Here is a 19768-nt window from a genome sequence, read left to right as displayed (position 1 = left end):
AGCCTGGGATCATGACCTGAAACCAAGGCAGATGTTTAACCAGCTGAGCCAGTCAGGCACCCCAAGATCTTCCTTCTTTTTTAACATAGGTGTTTATAGCTACAGAATTTCCTCTAAGCACTGCTTTCCTTGCATCCCAAATATTATGGTATGTTGTGTCTTCATTTTCATTCATCTCAAAGTTTTTTTTCCAATTTCCTTTGTGATTTTCTTTCTTTGAACCATTGGTTATGTATTAAGTTTAAGATGCCAATTAGATATCCAAGTGGTGATATGAGTAAGGCAGTTAGATCTACAACTCTAGGGCTTAGAAGAGTGGTCCAGGGAATGAAATTTAGGTGTGTTGATGTTATAGGCAGTATTCAAATCCATGTGATTGCATGAGATTGCTTAGTGAATGAATGTACGTTAAAAAATAGAAAAAAGCCAGAACCCTGGGGCACTCCCACATTCAAATATCAATTGAAGCTATAAATTCGGAAGTCGTCAGTAGAGAGATGGTCTTTGAAATAATGACTTTCTGTTTGTGAACTAAGGGAACTTAAAGTAGCCAAACAGCTCAAGTGAAGAGCCTGCTGAATTCTGTATCTTTGATAGGGACACAAGTAAGTACTTTCCACATTCTCCCTTTAAATGCTAAAGCATACAGCAATCTGGTGAGTCTCAACCCGGGACCGTTTTGCCCTGCTTCCCACCAGGGTACATTTGGTAGTGTCAGGGACATTTTGTTGTCCTGGCTGGAAACATTCTACTGACATCTAATGGGTGGAGGCCAGCCATACTGCTAAACAGCTTACAATGTACAAGGCAGCTAGCTGCCCTTTACAGTCATTCTGCCCAAGATGTCAGTAGTGCTGTAGTTAAGAAACGTTGAGATAACTCCACTTGTATAATTTTTCTTCCCATTTGTCACAAGGTTGAGGGAGAAAACTAAAATTTCAGTATTAGGGAATATCAAATGTTTGTGGCCTGTTTAAGAAGGACTGATATAGTGTGAAATTTGAGCAGACACTTTTTTGGCTCCAAATCTTTGTCACTGTGTTTATTTCTTCTTGGTGATAATGTGAGTCCGTGCGTGAGACTGAGTACAAAACAAGTAACACAAGTTGTTCTTTTGTGGCCTAACTATTGAAGCCTATGTGAAAAGAAGACATGTTAAACATGCCGTTGAAATGAAGTATTTTTTTTTTCTTTTGGATGGCTTCAGTTACTGAGATAGTTGGCCAAAAATTAAAACAGAGCTAAAATCACTCTCATCTCTGGGGCGCCTGGGTGGCTCAGTTGTTAAGCGTTTGCCTTTGGCTCAGGTCCTGATGCCAGGGTCCTAGGACCCTACTTTGGGCTCCCTGCTCCGCTGGGAGCCTGCTTCTTCCTCTCCCACTCCCCCTGCTTGTGTTCCCTCTCTCGCTGGCTGTCTCTCTCTCTGTCAAATAAATAAATAAAATCTTTTTTTAAAAAAATTACTCTCATCTCTGATAAGAGTGTTTTTGACACTGTTGGTCTGAAAATATTCTGGACTGGATCTATGCAACTGCAATCTTAAGATCCTTTTACATTTAATCATACTTTTCAGTACATTGTTGCTTACTAATTTTCCTATCATTGCTCCTGCTTGACATGGTTTAGAATTCAGTTAATGGTTTAAATATTAGCTTACTGGTCTCTGTTCAGAAGAATATGTGGCAATAGCACATATGTCTGCAACATCACTTCCATGAGAATGTTCATTAACTACTCACACAAGTCCATCAGTCCCAACAAAATTATAAAGTCAAGCATTGCAGTTGTAAAGCTCCTGCTTAACACATTATCAAAATCTAAAACTTTTATGGTAGATCAGTTTTTAAAGTTGCTGTCGTGAATGAATGTTTGACATTTCAGTATTTCGTGAATTTCTGCTTGCATTTTACCTTAGAGAACAATTTCACTAATACTTTGCATAAAACGTACTACCAATCTATTCTTTTCATGGAACAAAGAGCATTAGTAGGTCGTAAAGAGATGGCCAACATCCCCAGGGTCAGAGCAGCAAGGTCAAATGTCCTTGTTTGTTTCCCATTGCATACAAAATGAAGTTCAGATTCATTAACATGGCATTCAGGGCCATACACAATCGACCCTGAACCTACCTTTCAATAATATCTTCTTTGGCCCACCTAATCATTCATTCATTCATTTGGCAACAACTTGTTGAGAGTCTAAGCGTCATTTAGGCACTGTAATAAGTTCTGGGGTATATCCCCATTGTATATGTTAGACCCACTACCTGTCCTCATGGAACTTAAAGCCTTGAAAGAAGAACAGTCAAGTGAAGACGCAATTACAAATCCCAATAACCTAACCCCTAGCCATCCCAACTATACCTAGAGACTTGTAGTTTAGGATGGGACCAGGCATGCAATTGAATGCAGATTTGAGAAAGCCTAAGACAGCAATAGCTTCATAGCTCCCTTGGCCATGTCATCGACACTGGTGGATCATTTCTAGTCCTAGAGTCCCTGGGAACATCTCAGCATTTGGGAAGTTGCCTTGGGATTTTAGACCTGCTCTGAAGTGGATCAGTACAGGCCTCATGGGCCTCAATTCTAACCAGACCCATTCCAGGGAAGCTTCAGAACCATTTCCATATCTGAGACATTCTACACAAGGTCCAGGACGATAGTCCCTTCCCATGCTCTGTAAATTTAGAATGTAGAACCTGAGACAGGAATGCAGTCTCATGCAAGTGGGTTTGTTGCAAGACTTCTCTAGAGAGAAACCTGTAAGCCGTGAGGGAAGCTGCACAGGGCAGGGCAGGAGCTAAGCAAAGACGTGGTGTCAACTGAGGTCTAGCTTTAGCCTTATCCCACGGGGTGGGGGTGGGGGGCTCTCTAGCATGCGTGGTACCACAAAGTTGTCCCACCTTGAAGCAAGGGAGCGAGGCAGTTGTGCCCCCAGAATCAATCTGTTATTGACTATGGACCAATCCTAGAGAGAGGACCTAACTTCCCAAGCATTTCTGGACAAGCTGTCTGCCATGGCTGAGGTCAATTATCTGGAGAAGTGGGAAACTTTAGCAGGCAACACTCACAGTATTTATAGGATGGGTGCACCAAACCCAGTAAAGGGGGTCTGGTCATGGCATCAGCTGCATCTACTACACCCAGAAAATGTGCAAGACCAGAGCAGCTTCCAAGTGTTTCGTGTCTGTGTCCAGCTTTGAAACATTTTTCTAGACGCTCCCATTTGGGGGTCTTCTCTGATTTACTCATCAAAATCTGCTTTATACTTCAAATCCCAAAATTACCAATGGACCTTAAAAGGTTGTGATTTAAATTATCAGACTTCCTTCTCAGTGATCCCACTATCTAATGTTAATAATTAACTTGAAGACTAATTTAACCAAATTCTTCAAGCTGAATTTACAAAAAGGAAGGCAGTTTCAAGAAAGGTTCTGTCAACAGTTTAATGCTACCCCAGCCATGAACATTTTTAATCCGTATTTTTTTCTACTTGGGAAAAAGTTGGGTACAGGAACAAACATAAGTGATCCCATTTTCATTTGTAATGTATTCTGATTATAATTTAATAGAAAACAGAACTCAATCACTGCCACATGAAATTTTCTACTTCTGAAAACTGCAGTTGAATTTCTTCTTTTCTCTATTGTCCAATGCCGTTACTCTGCTTTCTACATGAGTACTTTGTAAACAATGTATGACTTGTATTCTAAAACTTTGTATTTTTCCCAAGCTGGTAGCCTTGCTCTAGGGAAGAGTAACTTACTGATTGATATTTTGGTTAAAAATGGATTCTTTGAAGGACTGAAGCATAATCCCTCTTTGCATTTCTTATAGAGGACTCTATTAAACATCCCCAGGCTGCAACTGATCAAAACCACTTCCATGTGCCCCCTTGAAATCTTATCCTTGGGATGCTTTCAGGAAGCTATCCTAGCTTTATCATAGATAATAAAATTTTGAGAAATAAAAAATATGTTGTTAGGTGTAAGAAACATTGCTAATTCAATTGATTCTCCTAATGAGAAAAGTGTTTTTAAAATTATGTTTTATTAACAGATTGACTATATTTTACTGTTTCAACAGGTGTGTTGTCTCAGCATCTATGTTATTCTATGTTGGAACCTCTGAAAATGTAGTAATTCAAGTTCATGGATACACAGACTCATTTGCTGTGACCACTGCTATTAAAAGTTATCCTGACAATAGTTTTACATATTCTTTTGGCCAAGGTAATTTATCTCCAGGAAATAAACTCCAAAGTTCTGCAAACTTAATGGTATGTATTCTTATAATAGTTTCTTTTACATGCCAAATATTTCTTTGTAGAACACACATTGATCCTTTTTACAGATGTGGGTGTAAAAATGTGTTACCTCATACTATTAAGTGCATTTACTAGTTGATAAGAGATAAATGCCATATGTTTATAAAGGTAAGTAAGTGGGAAATGTTAAATACAGAATCTGCTTTTGATTTGGGGGCAATGTAAAGAAATGTAAAAGTTTGAATGAAGCAGATAAAGGTTGTTAAGGTGAACGGATTTGATGACATGAGTTGAAAATGAAGTTAACCAACATATATACCTGTTTAAAAATTGCAAGATGAATACAGTAGTCCCCTCTTATCAGCTGTTTCACTTTCCATGGTTTCAGTTAACCATGGTCAACTGTGGTCCAGAAGCAGATGATGTATCATTAGAAGGTCAACAGTAGCCTCACACTATGTTGCAATGCCTGCGTCATTCACCTCACTTCATCTCATCACATAGGCATTTTATCATCTCATATCATCACAAGAAGAGTAAGTACACTAAAGTAAGATATTTTGAGAGAGAAAAATAGACCACATGCACCTAACTTTTATTATGGCATATTGTTATAATTATTCTATTTTATTATTATTAATTTCTTGCTATGCCTAATTTATAAATTAAACATTATCATAGGTATTATGTATAGAAAAAACGTATATATAGTGTTTGGTACTATCAGTGGTTTCAGGCACCCACTATGGGTCTTGGAATGTATCCCCCATGGATAAAGGGAGACTACTGTACTAGAAAGAGATAATTTATATACTTAAATTTTATTTATTCAGAGGAAAAAGAGAGGAAGAGAAAGACATAGACATAGGTTTGACTCTGTTGATCTAAAACATTCAAAGAAGTGAATGGAGAAAAATTTGAACATTTGTTTTCCTAAATTATGTACAACATTCTAACCTCTTTGTTTTCTACAAAAATTAGTTTTTTCCTAAAGTATGTACCTATCATAGGCTTTTAGTACTTTCTGTTTGGACTTTAATCAAAGTTTTTTTCAAACAAATTTGTGAACAATATTTAAAGAAAACTACAGACGTGTCCGCAATTACTATAAAACTTACTGACCATAAGCAAAATATTTGAAGTGCTACATACTAATTATATAATGACCAATGGACATGAAAAACATTAGCAAAAGAAAGGTTTCAAAGTATAAGTCCATATAGAACTATAAATATGAGATATTTTGTTCATTTATACTACCATGTGGTGAGTCATTTAATCCTCCCATTCTCCCACCCCTCCATTGCTGATAAGCTTTTGATCTTTCTTAATGACTTGGTTATTTTGTCTATTAAAAATGGAATTTTTTTGGTGATTGTCATTTTTAATAGACATTAAATATGGATCAATTTTTTGAAGTAATTATCTCAAACTGTATTTGATAAGAAGCCAAAATACAGATGTGTTCCTTGAAAAATATATTTACTGTTTTATTTTACAAAATTTTCATGTTTGTTACATGTAAACAATTCAAATCACTTTCATAGCTAACTAAAAGACAAATTCTTTTGCTATTTTAAGATTATTATATAATATTTCCTTTGTTAACTTTTTTTAACAGATACAACCAAAAGATTTATCTGGAGGACCAAATTCAGTTTCATACGTATATTTAGAAGTTGTATCTGATCATTTTTCAAAAGCAACAAAAATTCCACCATGTTATGACAATGGATTTCTCTTCATTCAGACAGGTGTGTTTGCAATTCCGATGAGTCAGGTATAATAAAAGGGGAATTTTAATTTCTGGGAACAAAGTAGGATGACCAATTAATGGTATTGAGACCAGTGGCTTATCTTTGGCGGACAAATTGAAGTTAATTCCCAACTTTATACCATGCACAAAAATAAAAGAGTTGACAAACTAAAGGTTAAATTGTACATTATAAAAACAAAAAATCAGCAGAATATGAGCATAATTTGGTGGTAAGAAGGACCTTTCTTAGAATGATGCCAAGTCTTCTTTCAAAATGGTTTTTAAAAAAACTTGAAGTGAACTTAAAGTTAATGCAAGAACCTGAATTTTAACTTGAAAAAAATCTCATTTTTATTCTCAATATCATCTTTTACAAATAATATTTCAATTTCATGTTAACATGGAAAATTGTGAACCAGATTGCAAAAATCCACCTAGCAATGTTTGTCTCCCATGTTTCCATTGGAAATGGTTTCAGTCTTCTTCCAGTAAATTTCCTCTTACAAATTATCTCAAGGGAAGGAAGGCAGGTGGGCTAACAGGTATACCGAATGCAGCAGCACCTTATGGATTGCCATTAAATATGATGGCAATGGTAATGATGCTAATTAGGTGACTGAAGATGGAGGTCCCCTCCATAATTTTAGCAACAGGACAAGCTCCCTGCCAGTACACATTAACTGCTCCTTAGACACTCAGAACTCTTTCTTGGATGCCTGATCAGAAAATCACTATGTATCCAAGGAGGGATGTCCTGCATATGAGACTCTCACCCTTCTATGCACTCAAGTACTTACTACTTTGAGGTATGCAGATTCTTGCCTGTGTCTTATCTGTTAGAGAATGCTTCATTGGGTCTGTTGACACAATTTACTGCTTACGTATTCTTACTCTATTCTATAATAATCTCAGATATCAGAAAGCTGCATCTTTCTTATCTATCAGTAGTTTAAAAATATAAAAGGCTTAGTGAAAATACTTAATGAGTTCAAACATATTTTAAATGCATAAGAGAAATATTTAAAAGAAACCACTCAGGAAATTTTTGATGAAAAGAACATTTTTTTCACTTTAATATAAAGTTCACATCCAATATTCTAATTCATCTTCTCCTTTTTTTTTTCTTTTTAAAAAGTAAGTTTTACTATATCCAATGTGGGACTTGAACTCATGACCGCAAGATCAAGAGCCACATAACTGAACCAGCCAGGAGCCCCTAATTCATCTTTTCCTTTAAACTTGGATTTTATGTTTGGGCTTTTACATTTTTATTTTACATTTCATGACCCTCATGTTACAAGGTTATTAATAATATTGTCAGATCATTTAGAGTTGAACAGAGTTTCTAATAATGACAACTTTTTTTTCTTATAGTAAAAGTTAGAATTGATTCATTGGATGAAGACCTAAAATCATCACAAAGAGAAGCTACCTTACCTTTTATAGTGAGTATGCCTTTAATTTAAATCAAAATTTAACCTTGGCATTTTCATTATATGAATAGTTTTCATCAGTATAACACAAGTCAAGTGTGGCATTAATTTATTCAATATTAAATAGCAGCAGACATTTATTTAGCACCTTTTGTGGGAACAACCTGGTAATTTTATACTTCTGTTATCCCAATTGATAATTTTTGTGTGTAAATTAAATGTTAATTGAAATACATTTTAGATGGCTCCATTAAAGGACGCCCTTTAGTGACTCCATCTCCAAAGTGGATGTAGTTAATTAGTTTGTATCCTCTTGCCATCTGCGAAGAGAATAGGCAGATGCAGATGTAGTGAGGGTTACAGAAGTGTAAATTGTGGTGCCTATGAGAAGTGCATGGCATGCATTATATCTTTACAACCTTCCTATACAATCCACATAATTCTTATCTCCTTTTATGGATGAAAAACCTGAGGATTAGAGAAGTTAAGTAACACTGAGATCATACTGATGCTAATGAGTTGAATCAGGATTCAAGCTCAGGTGTCTGTTTCCAGAACCTCAGCATTTAGACTCTCTTGGTTTGTTTAGGGGGTTAGGGGGAGTGTCCCTCCATGAGCATTTGAGTTCAGCAGGCCTGACAAGGATGGGTAATACAATAAACAAAGTAAGGGATGATGTAGGACCAGTAGTAGGCCAGTTTGAACAGGAGGCAAAGCCAGAGAAGATTACTAAATTATTCTGGAGGGACTTAGGGAAGGGGTGAAGGCTGGTCCTGAGCCTGTTTTTATAAGATGTCGTGAAGCTTGAGAGATGTATAAGGTAAATGGATACATTACACATGTCAAACACTAAAGGCCAGACCTGGCACTAAGTGGGTACTAGAAAAGCACTAACATTTACCAGCATCACCATCATCATCATCATTGATGCCGAGTTAAGCATCGGTGTTTTACATTTTTTGACACTGTCTTTTCTAGGTCAGAACTAAGGCCTTCCAGAAGAATATCGGGCCAGAAGAGATGATCAAGCAGTGGCCTACTCATCACATAGCCGAAGTCTCCTTTCCCTTAGCTGGGCAGGCAGTTACAAGAGTTTGCTTGTGGGAGAACATCTTGGCTTACTATTTATAACTATGTAACCTTAGCCAAGTTAAATGGAGACAATTTCTCTCTGATCTGCTCTTACAAGAATTGAATGAGATCAGGTAGGTAAAGCACTTAATTTAGGAGGAACTCTTTTATAAACGGTAAAAGCTCTTTTTCCCAAAGCCACACTCTGACCTGGGCTACACAGAAATTATAATCCTTTAATGATGGCAAAATGAGTTTCTGAAAATTGAACTCTTTTGGGAAGTCCAAAAGACTGGAAGAGATGGGGTTTCTATTCTGTGGTCCAGTAGCCTTGTCACTTCATGATGCTGCCTTTTGGTTCTAGCCCTGGCTCTGCCCCTTAGCAGCTGTGCCCAGTGGGACAAATCTCTTCCCCTCTCTGTATTGCCACTTCGTTCTTTCTAAATGACAGAGAAGGACAGGACCAATTCTAAAGTCCAATTCAGTGGTTTTTGAAAAAACAGGAGGGCAACCTAAACGGAAGCTGTTGCTCTTCTATTCACCTGCTCAGGCTTTGTACTGACTGGCTTGACTGACTTGGCTAAGTGAGTGTCCAGTGGAAAGTGGTAGTTTTGAAACCAATCCTATCCCATGAAAACATGGTCTCAATAAAGAAGTCCCAGGGATGTTACTGGAGAAGAGGTGAGATTTAGGTGGTCATGATGACTGTCTTCAAATATTCAAGGAAGTGGTGATTATGTGACTTTTTCTGCACAAGGGGATTAATTCTGAGTACCCATAAGGGTACCAGTAATAGGAGTCACTTTCATTTAGAAGTTGTCAGGAAGGTTTCCAGCAATTAGAGCTCTCTGAAATGGTACAGGCTGCCTGAGGAAGAAGCAGCTTCCCATTCTGGTAACTGTACCAGCAGGAGCTGGTCGACCACCAGTGCTCGAAGGGGTGGAGCAGGGGGCACCAGGGAGGAAGCTGGACCAGAGCCTAAGTCCAGCGCCGAGACTTTGAATCTGTACTTGGCTAAGAGCAGTTGTATTATTATCTCAGCATCCACATTCAAACACCCAATGGTCCAGAAGTGCTATTATGATGGAGCCCGTAAAAAGGAGGAGGGCTGTGAGTGGAGAGCTGCGAAGATTACGCTTAGTGAGAATTGTTCCAGAGCTTCCTCTCAGTGTCCTCAACTGGCAAATCAACTGTGAAATGAGACTTCTCACACCTGTGTAATGGTTGGAAGACAATGGTATGTGTAAGCACTCCTATTTTTTAAATTTTATTTATTTTAATTTATTTTTTTATTATTAACATATAACATATTATTTGTTTCAGGGGTATAGGTCTGTGATTTGTCAGTCTTACACAATACACAGCGCTCACCACAACATATACCCTCCCCAATGTCCATCACCCAGCTATCCCATCCCTCCTACCCCTCTCCATTCCAGCAACCCTCAGTTTGTTTCCTGAGATTAAGAGTCTTTTATGGTTTGTCTCCCTCTCTGGTTTCATCTTGTTTCATTTTTTCCTCTCTTCCCCTATGATCCTTTAACTTGTTTCTCAAATTCCACGTATCAGTGAGATCATATGATAATTGTCTTTCTCTAATTGACTTATTTTGCTTAGCATAATACCCTCTAGTTCCATTCATGTCGTTGCAAATGGTAAGATTTCATTTTTGATGGTTGCATAATATTCCTGTGCGCGCGCGCGTGCGCACACACACACACACACACACACACACCACATCTTCTGTATCCATTCATCTGTCAGTGGACATCTGGGCTCTTTCCATAGTTTGGCTATTGTGGACATTGCTGCTATAAACATTGGGGTGCAGGTGCCCCTTCGGATTACTACATGTGTATCTTTGAGGTAAATACCCAGTTGTGCAATTGCTGGATCATAGGATAGCTCTATTTTCAACTTTTTGAGGACACTCCATACTGTTTTCCAAGTGGCTGCACCAGCTTGCATTCCCACCAACAGTGTAAGAGGGTTCCCCTTTCTCCGCATCCTTGCCAACATCTGTCGTTTACTGACTTGTTAATTTTAGCCATTCTGACTGGTGTGAGGTGCTATCTCATTGTGGTCTTGATTTTTATTTCCCTGATGCCGAGTGATGTTGAGCACTTTTTCATGTCTCTGTTGGCCATTTGGATGTCTTCTTTGCAGAAATGTCTGTTGTGTCTTCTGCCCATTTTTTGATTGGATTATTTGTTCCTTGGGTGTTGCGTTTGATAAGTTCTTTATAGGTTTGGATACTAGCCCTTTATCTGATTTGTCATTTGCAAATATCTTCTCCCATTCTGTTGGTTGTCTTTTGGTTTTGTTGACTGTTTCCTTTGCTGTGCAAAAGCTTTTTATCTTGATGAAGTCCCAATAGTTAATTTTTCCCCTTGCTTCCCTTGCCTTTGGCAATGTGTCCAGGAAGAAGTTGCTGTGGCCAAGGTCGAAGAGGTTGCTGCCTTTGTTCTCCTAAGGATTTTGATGGATTCCTGTCTCACATTTAGGTCTTTCATCCATTTTGAGTCTATTGTTGTGTATGGTGTAAGGAAATGGTCCAGTTTCATTCTTCTGCATGTGGCTGTCCAATTTTCCCAGCACCATCTGTTGAAGAGACTGTCTTTTTTCCATTGGATATTCTTTCCTGCTTTGTCGAAGATCAGTTGACCATAGAGTTGAGAGTCCATTTCTGAGTTTTCTATTCCGTTCCATTGATCTGTGTGTCTGTTTTTGTGCCAGTACCATACTGTCTTGATGATTACAGCTTTGTAATAGAGCTTGAAGTCTGGAATTGTGATGCCACCAGCTTTGGTTTTCTTTTTCGACATTCCTCTGGCTATTCAGGGTCTTTTCTGGTTTCATACAAATTTTAGGATTATTTGTTACATTTCTGTGGAAAAAGTTGATGGTGTTTTGATAGGGATTACTTGAATGTGTAGATTGCTCTAGGTAGCATAGACATTTTTGCAATATTTGTTCTTCTAATCCATAAGCATGGAACGTTTTTCCATTTCTTTGTGTCTTCCTCAATTTCTTTCATGAGTACTCTATAGTTTTCTGAGTACAGATCCTTTGCCTCTTTGGTTAGATTTATTCCTAGGTATCTTATGGTTTTTGGAGCAATTGTAAATGGGATTGACTCCTTAATTTCTCTTTCTTCTGTCTTGTTGGTGTATAGAAATGCAACTGATTTCTTTGCATTGATTTTATATCCTGATACTTTACTGAATTCCTGTAGCAGTTTTGGGGTGGAGTCTTTTGGGTTTTCCACATAAAGTGTCATATCATCTGCAAAGAGTGAGAGTTCGACTTCTTCTTTGCCGATTTGGATATCTTCTATTTCTTTTTGTTGTCTGTTTGCTGAGGCTAGGACTTCTAGTACTATGTTGAACAGCAGTGGTGATAGTGGACATCTTTGCTGTGTTCCTGAACTTAGGGGAAAACTTCTCAGTTTTTCCCCATTGAGAATGATATTTGCTGTGGTTTTTCATAGATGGCTTTTATGATATTGAAGTATTGTGTACCCACCATGCCTACACTGTGAAGAGTTTTAATCAAGAAATGATGTTATACTTTGACAAATGCTTTTTCTGCATCTATTGAGAGTATCCTAGGGTTCTTGTCCTTTCTCTTATTAACATAGAGTATCACACTGATTGATTTGCCGGTGTTGAACCAACCTTGCAGCCCAGGAATAAATCCCACTTGGTTGTGGTGAATTATCCTTTTAATGTACTGTTGGATCCTATTGGCTAGTATTTTGGTGAGAATTTTTAACCACTCCTATTTTATGTGCAATGCAGTAAGGGGGTGCCAGAGTTTGTACTGCCACTGGAAGAAGTACTTCCAAACTTAGTTCAATGTAGAAAATATGAAGAATAAACTCCTGCAATTTGGCTTGAAAAAAACAGAGTAGGCAGTGGCAGTAATACTAGCTTGGATACCCCTAGTCCCACAAAGCAACTCTCTCACTAACTCACTGTGTAACACCTACAGGTCATTATTTATGCTCCAAGAGCTGGTTTGTGAAATGAAAATATTTGACTAAATGATTCTGTGATATTCATTTTATGCATACATTGTTGACCACACCTGATACTTAAATTCTTGCATAAAGACAATAGTATACTTTGAAAAATCGAAATATCATTCTTGATTCTGCCACAAAGTATAGCCAACAGGAAATACTAGAGGTAGAAGGAATCCCAATAAGCACATACAGAAAAGAATTTCCTTTAGTTTAGTTTCACGGAAAATACTGATGAGTACAATTTATTAAAATTTTGTTTAATTTTACTGACCTACTTTTCAACTTATTTTCCTTGGTTTCATCTGAATTCTACTTAACTACATTATTGTGGAGATCATGCAAGTTAAGGCAGAAAATATTGAAGAAAAATATTGTGATGTTAGTTTAATCTGGTACTTGAAAAAGTCAGTAACTTTTAAATTTTATTATTTAAAAAAAATCTTAGTGTGCCTAGGTGGCTCAGATGGTTAAGCATCTGCCTTCGGCTTGGGTCATGATCTCTAGGTCCTGGAATGGAGCCCCGCAGGGAGTCTGCTTCTCCCTCTCCTTCTTCCTCTCTCCCTACCCCCACACATGTTCTCTCTCTCTCTCTCAAATGAATAAATAAAATCTTTAAAAAAATCTTTCATTTTTAGGATTTTTTCCAGTTTTATTAAGCTATATGGTCATATAACATTGTGTAAATTTAAGGTGTACAACATAATAATTTGAATTATGTATAAATTGTGAAATGATTACCACAATAAGTTTAGTTAACATCTATTAACTCTCGTAGTTACAGTTTTTTTCCTTGTTAAATAACTTTAAAAAAAGGATTTAATAACTTCCTTGTGCCTTTCCATGAACCTATAAAAGTGTACAAACAAGCTCTGAAAAATATTTTAAAATATAAAACTTAGCTTGAATCTTCAATAATAGTGATATTGTTGGGAAATCCTCCTAAACTTATGAATGCATATGATGTATATATTTTCATTATTCAAAAAAATATAAAAGTAATAAAACCTACAGGCTTATAAAAGCCAAACAGTAAAATTAAGAGGAAAACCAATAAAAATTTTAAGAATAACCATTTAAAAACCTCTGTTAGCTTTCTTACACTCCCCTGGCCCTTTAGTGTTAACTATTATGAACAGATTTCTCTATAAATAGGATCATGCTACATAAATGGAACACATATTTCTACCACGTGCTTTTTAAAAATGTTAGCAACATACCATCTTATTTCCACATCCATACAGAGAAAGCTGACTCTTTTTTTTCCTGCCTCATTCTTTTTAGTGATTATCCAGTATTTGATAATACTGATAAGCTTTAATTTATTTAAGTACTCATTAATACACATTAATGAGTATATTAGTTTCTTAGGGCTGGTTGTAATAAATTGCCACAAACTTGGTGGCTTAAGACAATAAAAATTTATCCTCTCACAGTTCTGGAGGTCAGAATTCCTGATTCAAGGTGTCAGCAGGCCATGATCCCTCCAACGGCTTTAGGGAAGAATATTTCCTTCTTTGAACATCTCTCTGCACCTGGTGTTCCTTGGCGTTCCTTAGGTTCTAGGTGAAACCCTCCAATCTCTGCCTCTGTCTTCACCTAGCTATCTCTCCTGTGCTTTTTTTTTTTTTTAAGATTTTATTTATTTATTTATTTATTTATTTATTTATTTATTTATTTCAGAGAGAGAGAGTGAGCGAGAGAGAGAGGGCACAAGCCCAAGCTGGGGGAGAGGCAGAGGGAGAGAAAGAAGCAGGCTCCCTGCTGAGCAGGGAGCCCAATGCAGGGCTGGATCCCAGGACAGTGAGATCATAACCTGAGCTGGAGGCAGACGCTTAACTGACTAAGCCACCCAGGCGCCCCTCTCCTATGCTTCTGTGTCTTCTACTTCTCTCTTTCTTATAGGGACACCTTATACCTTACATGTAATAGGGACACCTTATAGAGATTTAGGGCTCACCCTAATTGAGGATGATCTCATTTCTTGATCCTTAATTACATCTGCAAAGACCCTATCCCCAAAATAAGGTCATATTCACAGGTACCAGGAGCTATGATTAGGTGGGCATATCTTTTTGGGACCCCTATTCAACCAATAACAATGGGTATCTAAATTGTTCTTGGATTTTCAGTCTTAGAAACAGCTATGCAAAGGAAAACATCATTTTGCATCTCTCTTTGTGCATATGCATATTTTTCCTGTAAGATGGATGCATTGTTATAGGTAGGATTGCTGAATCAAAGAATAGGCATATCTACAATTTGACATCTATTTAAAAATCGCCTTCTGAAAAGATGGTAGTGATTTGTACCCCCACCAACTGTGTTTAAAGCCTACTGTTCAACCCCTTTGCCAAAATGGGTTATCATCTATCTATAGTTTTTGTCGATCTGATGAGTCGAAAGTGTTTTTTTATTTAGCAAATTGATTCCATGTAAAGTGACAGTTATTACATGTGCTTACATATGTTTGTTGGCCAGTTATATTCTTCCTATGAATTAACCTTTTATACCTTTGTCAGTTTTGCTTTGGCTTGTCTGCCTTTTGCTTATCATTTTATAGACATTGTTATGTATCACAGAAACCAATCCTTGTCTATTACATGTAAGTATATGTATATATATATATTTTATATAGATAAATAACATTGGAAATACATACCTAAATGGATGATATACATTGTTGGTGTGTTTGTCACAAAGCAGTTGTTTAGAAAGACTGACACAATTATATAGAAGCATAAAGCCAAAATATCACCCCAAACTATATGTTCAGTATAAGTCCAAAGTAAGTGAGGTGGCATTCTTCTTCGAAGATCATCAGTGCTGCAGTTAATTCTGCTACTGAGGGAAAAACCAACCCATCAGCCAACCAAATTAACCTGATCAAATGTCAGTGTTATCTTTAATTATCAAAGAAACCCTTGGAAGAGTGACAGATCACTTATTTTTCATATCTGGACATTCTTAAAAATTCCTAAGGAAAAGAAAAATAAAATCGCACATTCCTTTGGGACCAGAAGTTGGTTTGAATGCAGAAAAAAAGCAGTGGCATTCTAAGAAACATGAACGATGGAGGAATTTCATCATATTCTTTCTTGCTCATGTTATTAGCCGACAACTTACACTAAATATGGTGACACAGAAGGAAGGGGAAGGACAGGGTAACCCATAGCTCCTTTTCCTTTCAGGTCTTCCCTATTCTTCAATAAGCAAAGATAGAGTGTGTTGGTAGAAAACACACATATCAAAAAGTAAAATAACAGTTGAGTTTGTTTTGTGCCACATTTCTAATGTTGTGGGAAGAGTGAAGGATATATGCATGCATGAGCTATGAAAAATGAACTGTCTAATTTTGGTGATTCTATGTACAAATTAAGTACATTTAAAACTGGCATTGCACAAAATAAATATGAATGGTAAAATTCATGCCATTAATTTAAACCTCTAATTTTCCTTGACTTAGAATGACATTAAATAACAAATAAAAACCACCATGGCAAGTTGAGGGAGAGACCACAGAAGAAAGGAAAAGGCTATTTATGTTTTAATACATTTGATAGCACTTTCACTTATTTTATGAACGAGCAGGTCTACATTTTTATCTTGCAGTGGGACCCTCACGTTGTACAGGTGGCCTTGACTACTTCTTTCTATGTGTTTCTGGGCTTCCTTCTCTCCTTTAAGCCCTTTCTGATCATCGGTTTCTTTGTCTGCAAAATGGGAATAATGCCAAATTATGCCAACCAACATCAAGTGACCTCTGCTGCTGGGCAATCATTCTATTCATTTCCTATTTTCTTTCTATCAAACTTCCATGAAGATATCTATGAGGCATCCTGGTGAGGGGGAATTTATGGATAAATGAGGAAAAGAAAATTATATAAAATGGGAGGGGGCAGACTAAGACTTTGAGAGGATTAGCAGTGATTTTTAGAGAAAAATCCATTGAAAGGTTCTGTGATGTTTAGCTCTCCCCCCAATTAATGGAGACTTTTGCATGTTTGCAGGCAGAAAGAAAGGAGTTGATAAAGCAGGAGAAGTAAGATGCTTAAAAAAATAATCGTAAGAACTCCTTACATGTTTATATTATTTTCAGTGCTCAGAGATTTCACATTTCAGCATTCTTATGAGAAGGCAGTGTCGGCAGACATTGCTCTCTCCAGGAATTGAAGAAGCTAGTTCTCAGAAGAGACTTGAAACAAGAAGCAAGAGTCTACCCTGGAAAGGCATTATGTGTTAGCGCTGGCAGTCCACACGAATTGTTCCAGCCTGCTTTGGGATGCTGTTAAGTCACTACCAGCAGGTGGCGCCTTCAGGTAGGCCTCTGAGCCTGCTGCTCTTAATAAGACCTTAAAGTACACTCATAAACTTAAGTATTGGTGATTGATACGCGAGTGCCCATTAGTGGTGGTAGTGAGTGCAAGGAGCTTTCACCAACGTTGCATCTTTAGAGAAACTGCTATTCTACTGTACACATTTAGTATTGCTAGGTAATATTTTACCCCCAATCTACGTGGCTTAATATAGCAACAAACATTAACTATCTTCAGCGGCGCCTGGGTGGCACAGCGGTTAAGCGTCTGCCTTGGGCTCAGGGCGTGATCCCGGCGTTTGGGGATCGAGACCCATATCAGGCTCCCCCGCTGGAAGCCTGCTTCTTCCTCTCCCACTCCCCCTGCTTGTGTTCCCTCGCTGGCTGTCTCTATCTCTGTCGAATAAGTAAATAAAATCTTTAAAAAAGGAAAAAACATTAACTGTCTTCAGTTTTTACGGGCGGGGGATTCAGAAATGGCTTAGCTGGGTCATTTTGGCTTGGGTTCTCTCATGGACCTAAATACAAGATCATCCACTGTTGGATTTGATTAACCATGTTCCCTAGGACATGGGAGTTATTCTCTGGCTCTTCCCACCAGTAGCCTTGTCAGGTAATCTTCCCAGTCTACCATCTGCCTGGTTGTCTCATTAGCTAGTCTTACCTCAGTACCCCATGAGGAAGGGAGAACCAGACATAAGTCAGACTAGTCCTTCACTTATTCCCATGTTGTACCTTTGAGCCTTTGCCTAGAATATACAACGGCATATAAATAAGAATCAAAATGTGAGAGTCAGGGGGCACCTGGGTGGCACAGCGGTTAAGCGTCTGCCTTCGGCTCAGGGCATGATCCCAGCGTTATGGGATCGAGCCCCACATCAGGCTCCTCTGCTATGAGCCTGCTTCTTCCTCTCCCACTCCCCCTGCTTGTGCTCCCTCTCTCGCTGGCTGTCTCTATCTCTGTCGAATAAATAAATAAAATCTTTAAAATAAATGTGAGAGTCAGGCTCTATAAGTATTATAGAGTTTATAAAATGGAGAATCAATTACAGATAGCTGGAGAAGGTATCAAAGAGAAGGTAGGACTTCAGCCTGGTTTGGTACGTCTCTTTTCTTTTTCCTACTGACCCCAACACAATCAAATCCCCATCTCTGCAAGTTATTAGATGTGTTCCCTGAGGCAAACCACTATATTTCTCTAAGCCTCAGTTTCTTCATTGGTAACCTGAGGGTTATAGCACCCTTCAGAGTGGTTGCTCATATTAGAGACAATTTATGTAAGTTCATTATTGCAAGAATTGATACAGTTCAGGAGCTAATAATTGGTAGCTATTGTGTTGTCATTATTTGGATAAGCTCTCTAAAAGTTGAGAACATGTCCTCTATGCCTGACTCTCATAAAGCACCTGTCAAAATGCACTGGAGTTTAATTGGTCTTGTTGAGATGGTGAATTAACATTTCTGGCCTTCCTTCTTAATTCTTAGACCTACCCCTGGAAAGTAAGAAAATGCTTCAAACAGTGTCTTTCATAAGGGTCAGAGTGAGGATGATCTTTTTAAGAGAAGACTTCTTACAGCTGATGAGGTAAACTAGGGTACGCATAATCTGCTAATGGAAATCAGTGTCATAAACAAGAGAAATTTCTTTAAATACCTTCTGAAAAGTAAGTATTTAAAGGTCTGTGGGAACCTTTTTGTGCTCCTTTGCTCGTTAAGTTAGAATATCAGACTCTCAAGATGTAGCAATTAGATGGATTTATAAGAGGTCAGTCATCTAATCCCAGACCTGTAATTGACAGTAAAAAAAACAAAAGAAGTAGGGGCAGAATTCTGCTGGATGTTCAATGATAAAGACACTCTTTTAGCCTGAGGGCATGCTACCATCAGAATAAAACTATATCAAATACAGATTGCTACAATGCTGTGCACGTATTTCCAAAAAAGAGCGGAAGGTGATAAATCTGTCTTAGCCAATAATAATAATTTTCAGATAATAATTTTCAAATGGTCCATTTTCAGACAACCATTTTCATGCTATGTGTTAAGAACTTTGGACATGTTTCCTTTCATTCTCCCGTAGGCTCTATGAGGCATTGTCATTTGATCTTATAGACAATGAAAATGAGGTTCTAAGGGTTGTTAATTTGCCCAAGGTCACATAACCTAGTTAGGTACAGTCAGGATTTGAATTCAAGCCTGCCTCATTTCAAACTATCCTTTTTTTTCCCCAATGAAATATTTCAAACTTTTAGGAAAGCACAGTAACTGATCTATCAAATGCCAGTAAAACTGCCACTAAACTTCACTGAATTATTTGTAAAATATTGCCGTGCTGACTTCAGATTTTCCTTTAAAACAAAAGATAATGGATACAGTAGAAGCACTCTATATACTCTTTTCCTACCCCTTCCCCAATTCTCCTTCTCTTTCCAGATATAGCTATTATCCTGATGTAGTATTTTTCTTTCACAATCATATGTTTATGTTATTACTACTGATGTAAATGTCTAGAGACAATAGCATTGCTTCACATTTTTTAAACTTATATGTGTTATTATGCTCTTTGTGTCATTTTGCAGGTTGGTTTTATCAGCTAACATTGGTTTCCATTGCATGAAAATACAGTAATGTATTTACCATTTCTCTATTGTTCTAGGTTGCTGCCAAAGTCATTTGGGCTCTGTCCTGAGGGCAGAATTAATGTGACATTAGCAGGAAGATCATGTGACCACCAAAGTTTCTGCCAGACCTGGATTCTCTTCTTTTAGAGATTCATATTTGTATAAAAGCCAAAGACTCCCTCAAAAATATTAAAATGTGAAGAAGAATCCACCTCTGAGTCATGTTTAAAAGGCAGATAAAAAGTTTAAACGCACTTGAAAATCTGTGAATTGAATTTTGGT

This window comes from Ursus maritimus, unplaced genomic scaffold (assembly GCF_017311325.1).
Source record: "Ursus maritimus isolate PB19 unplaced genomic scaffold, ASM1731132v1 scaffold_17, whole genome shotgun sequence".
Lineage (NCBI taxonomy): Eukaryota > Metazoa > Chordata > Mammalia > Carnivora > Ursidae > Ursus > Ursus maritimus.
Note: the sequence above shows the minus strand (reverse complement) of the source record.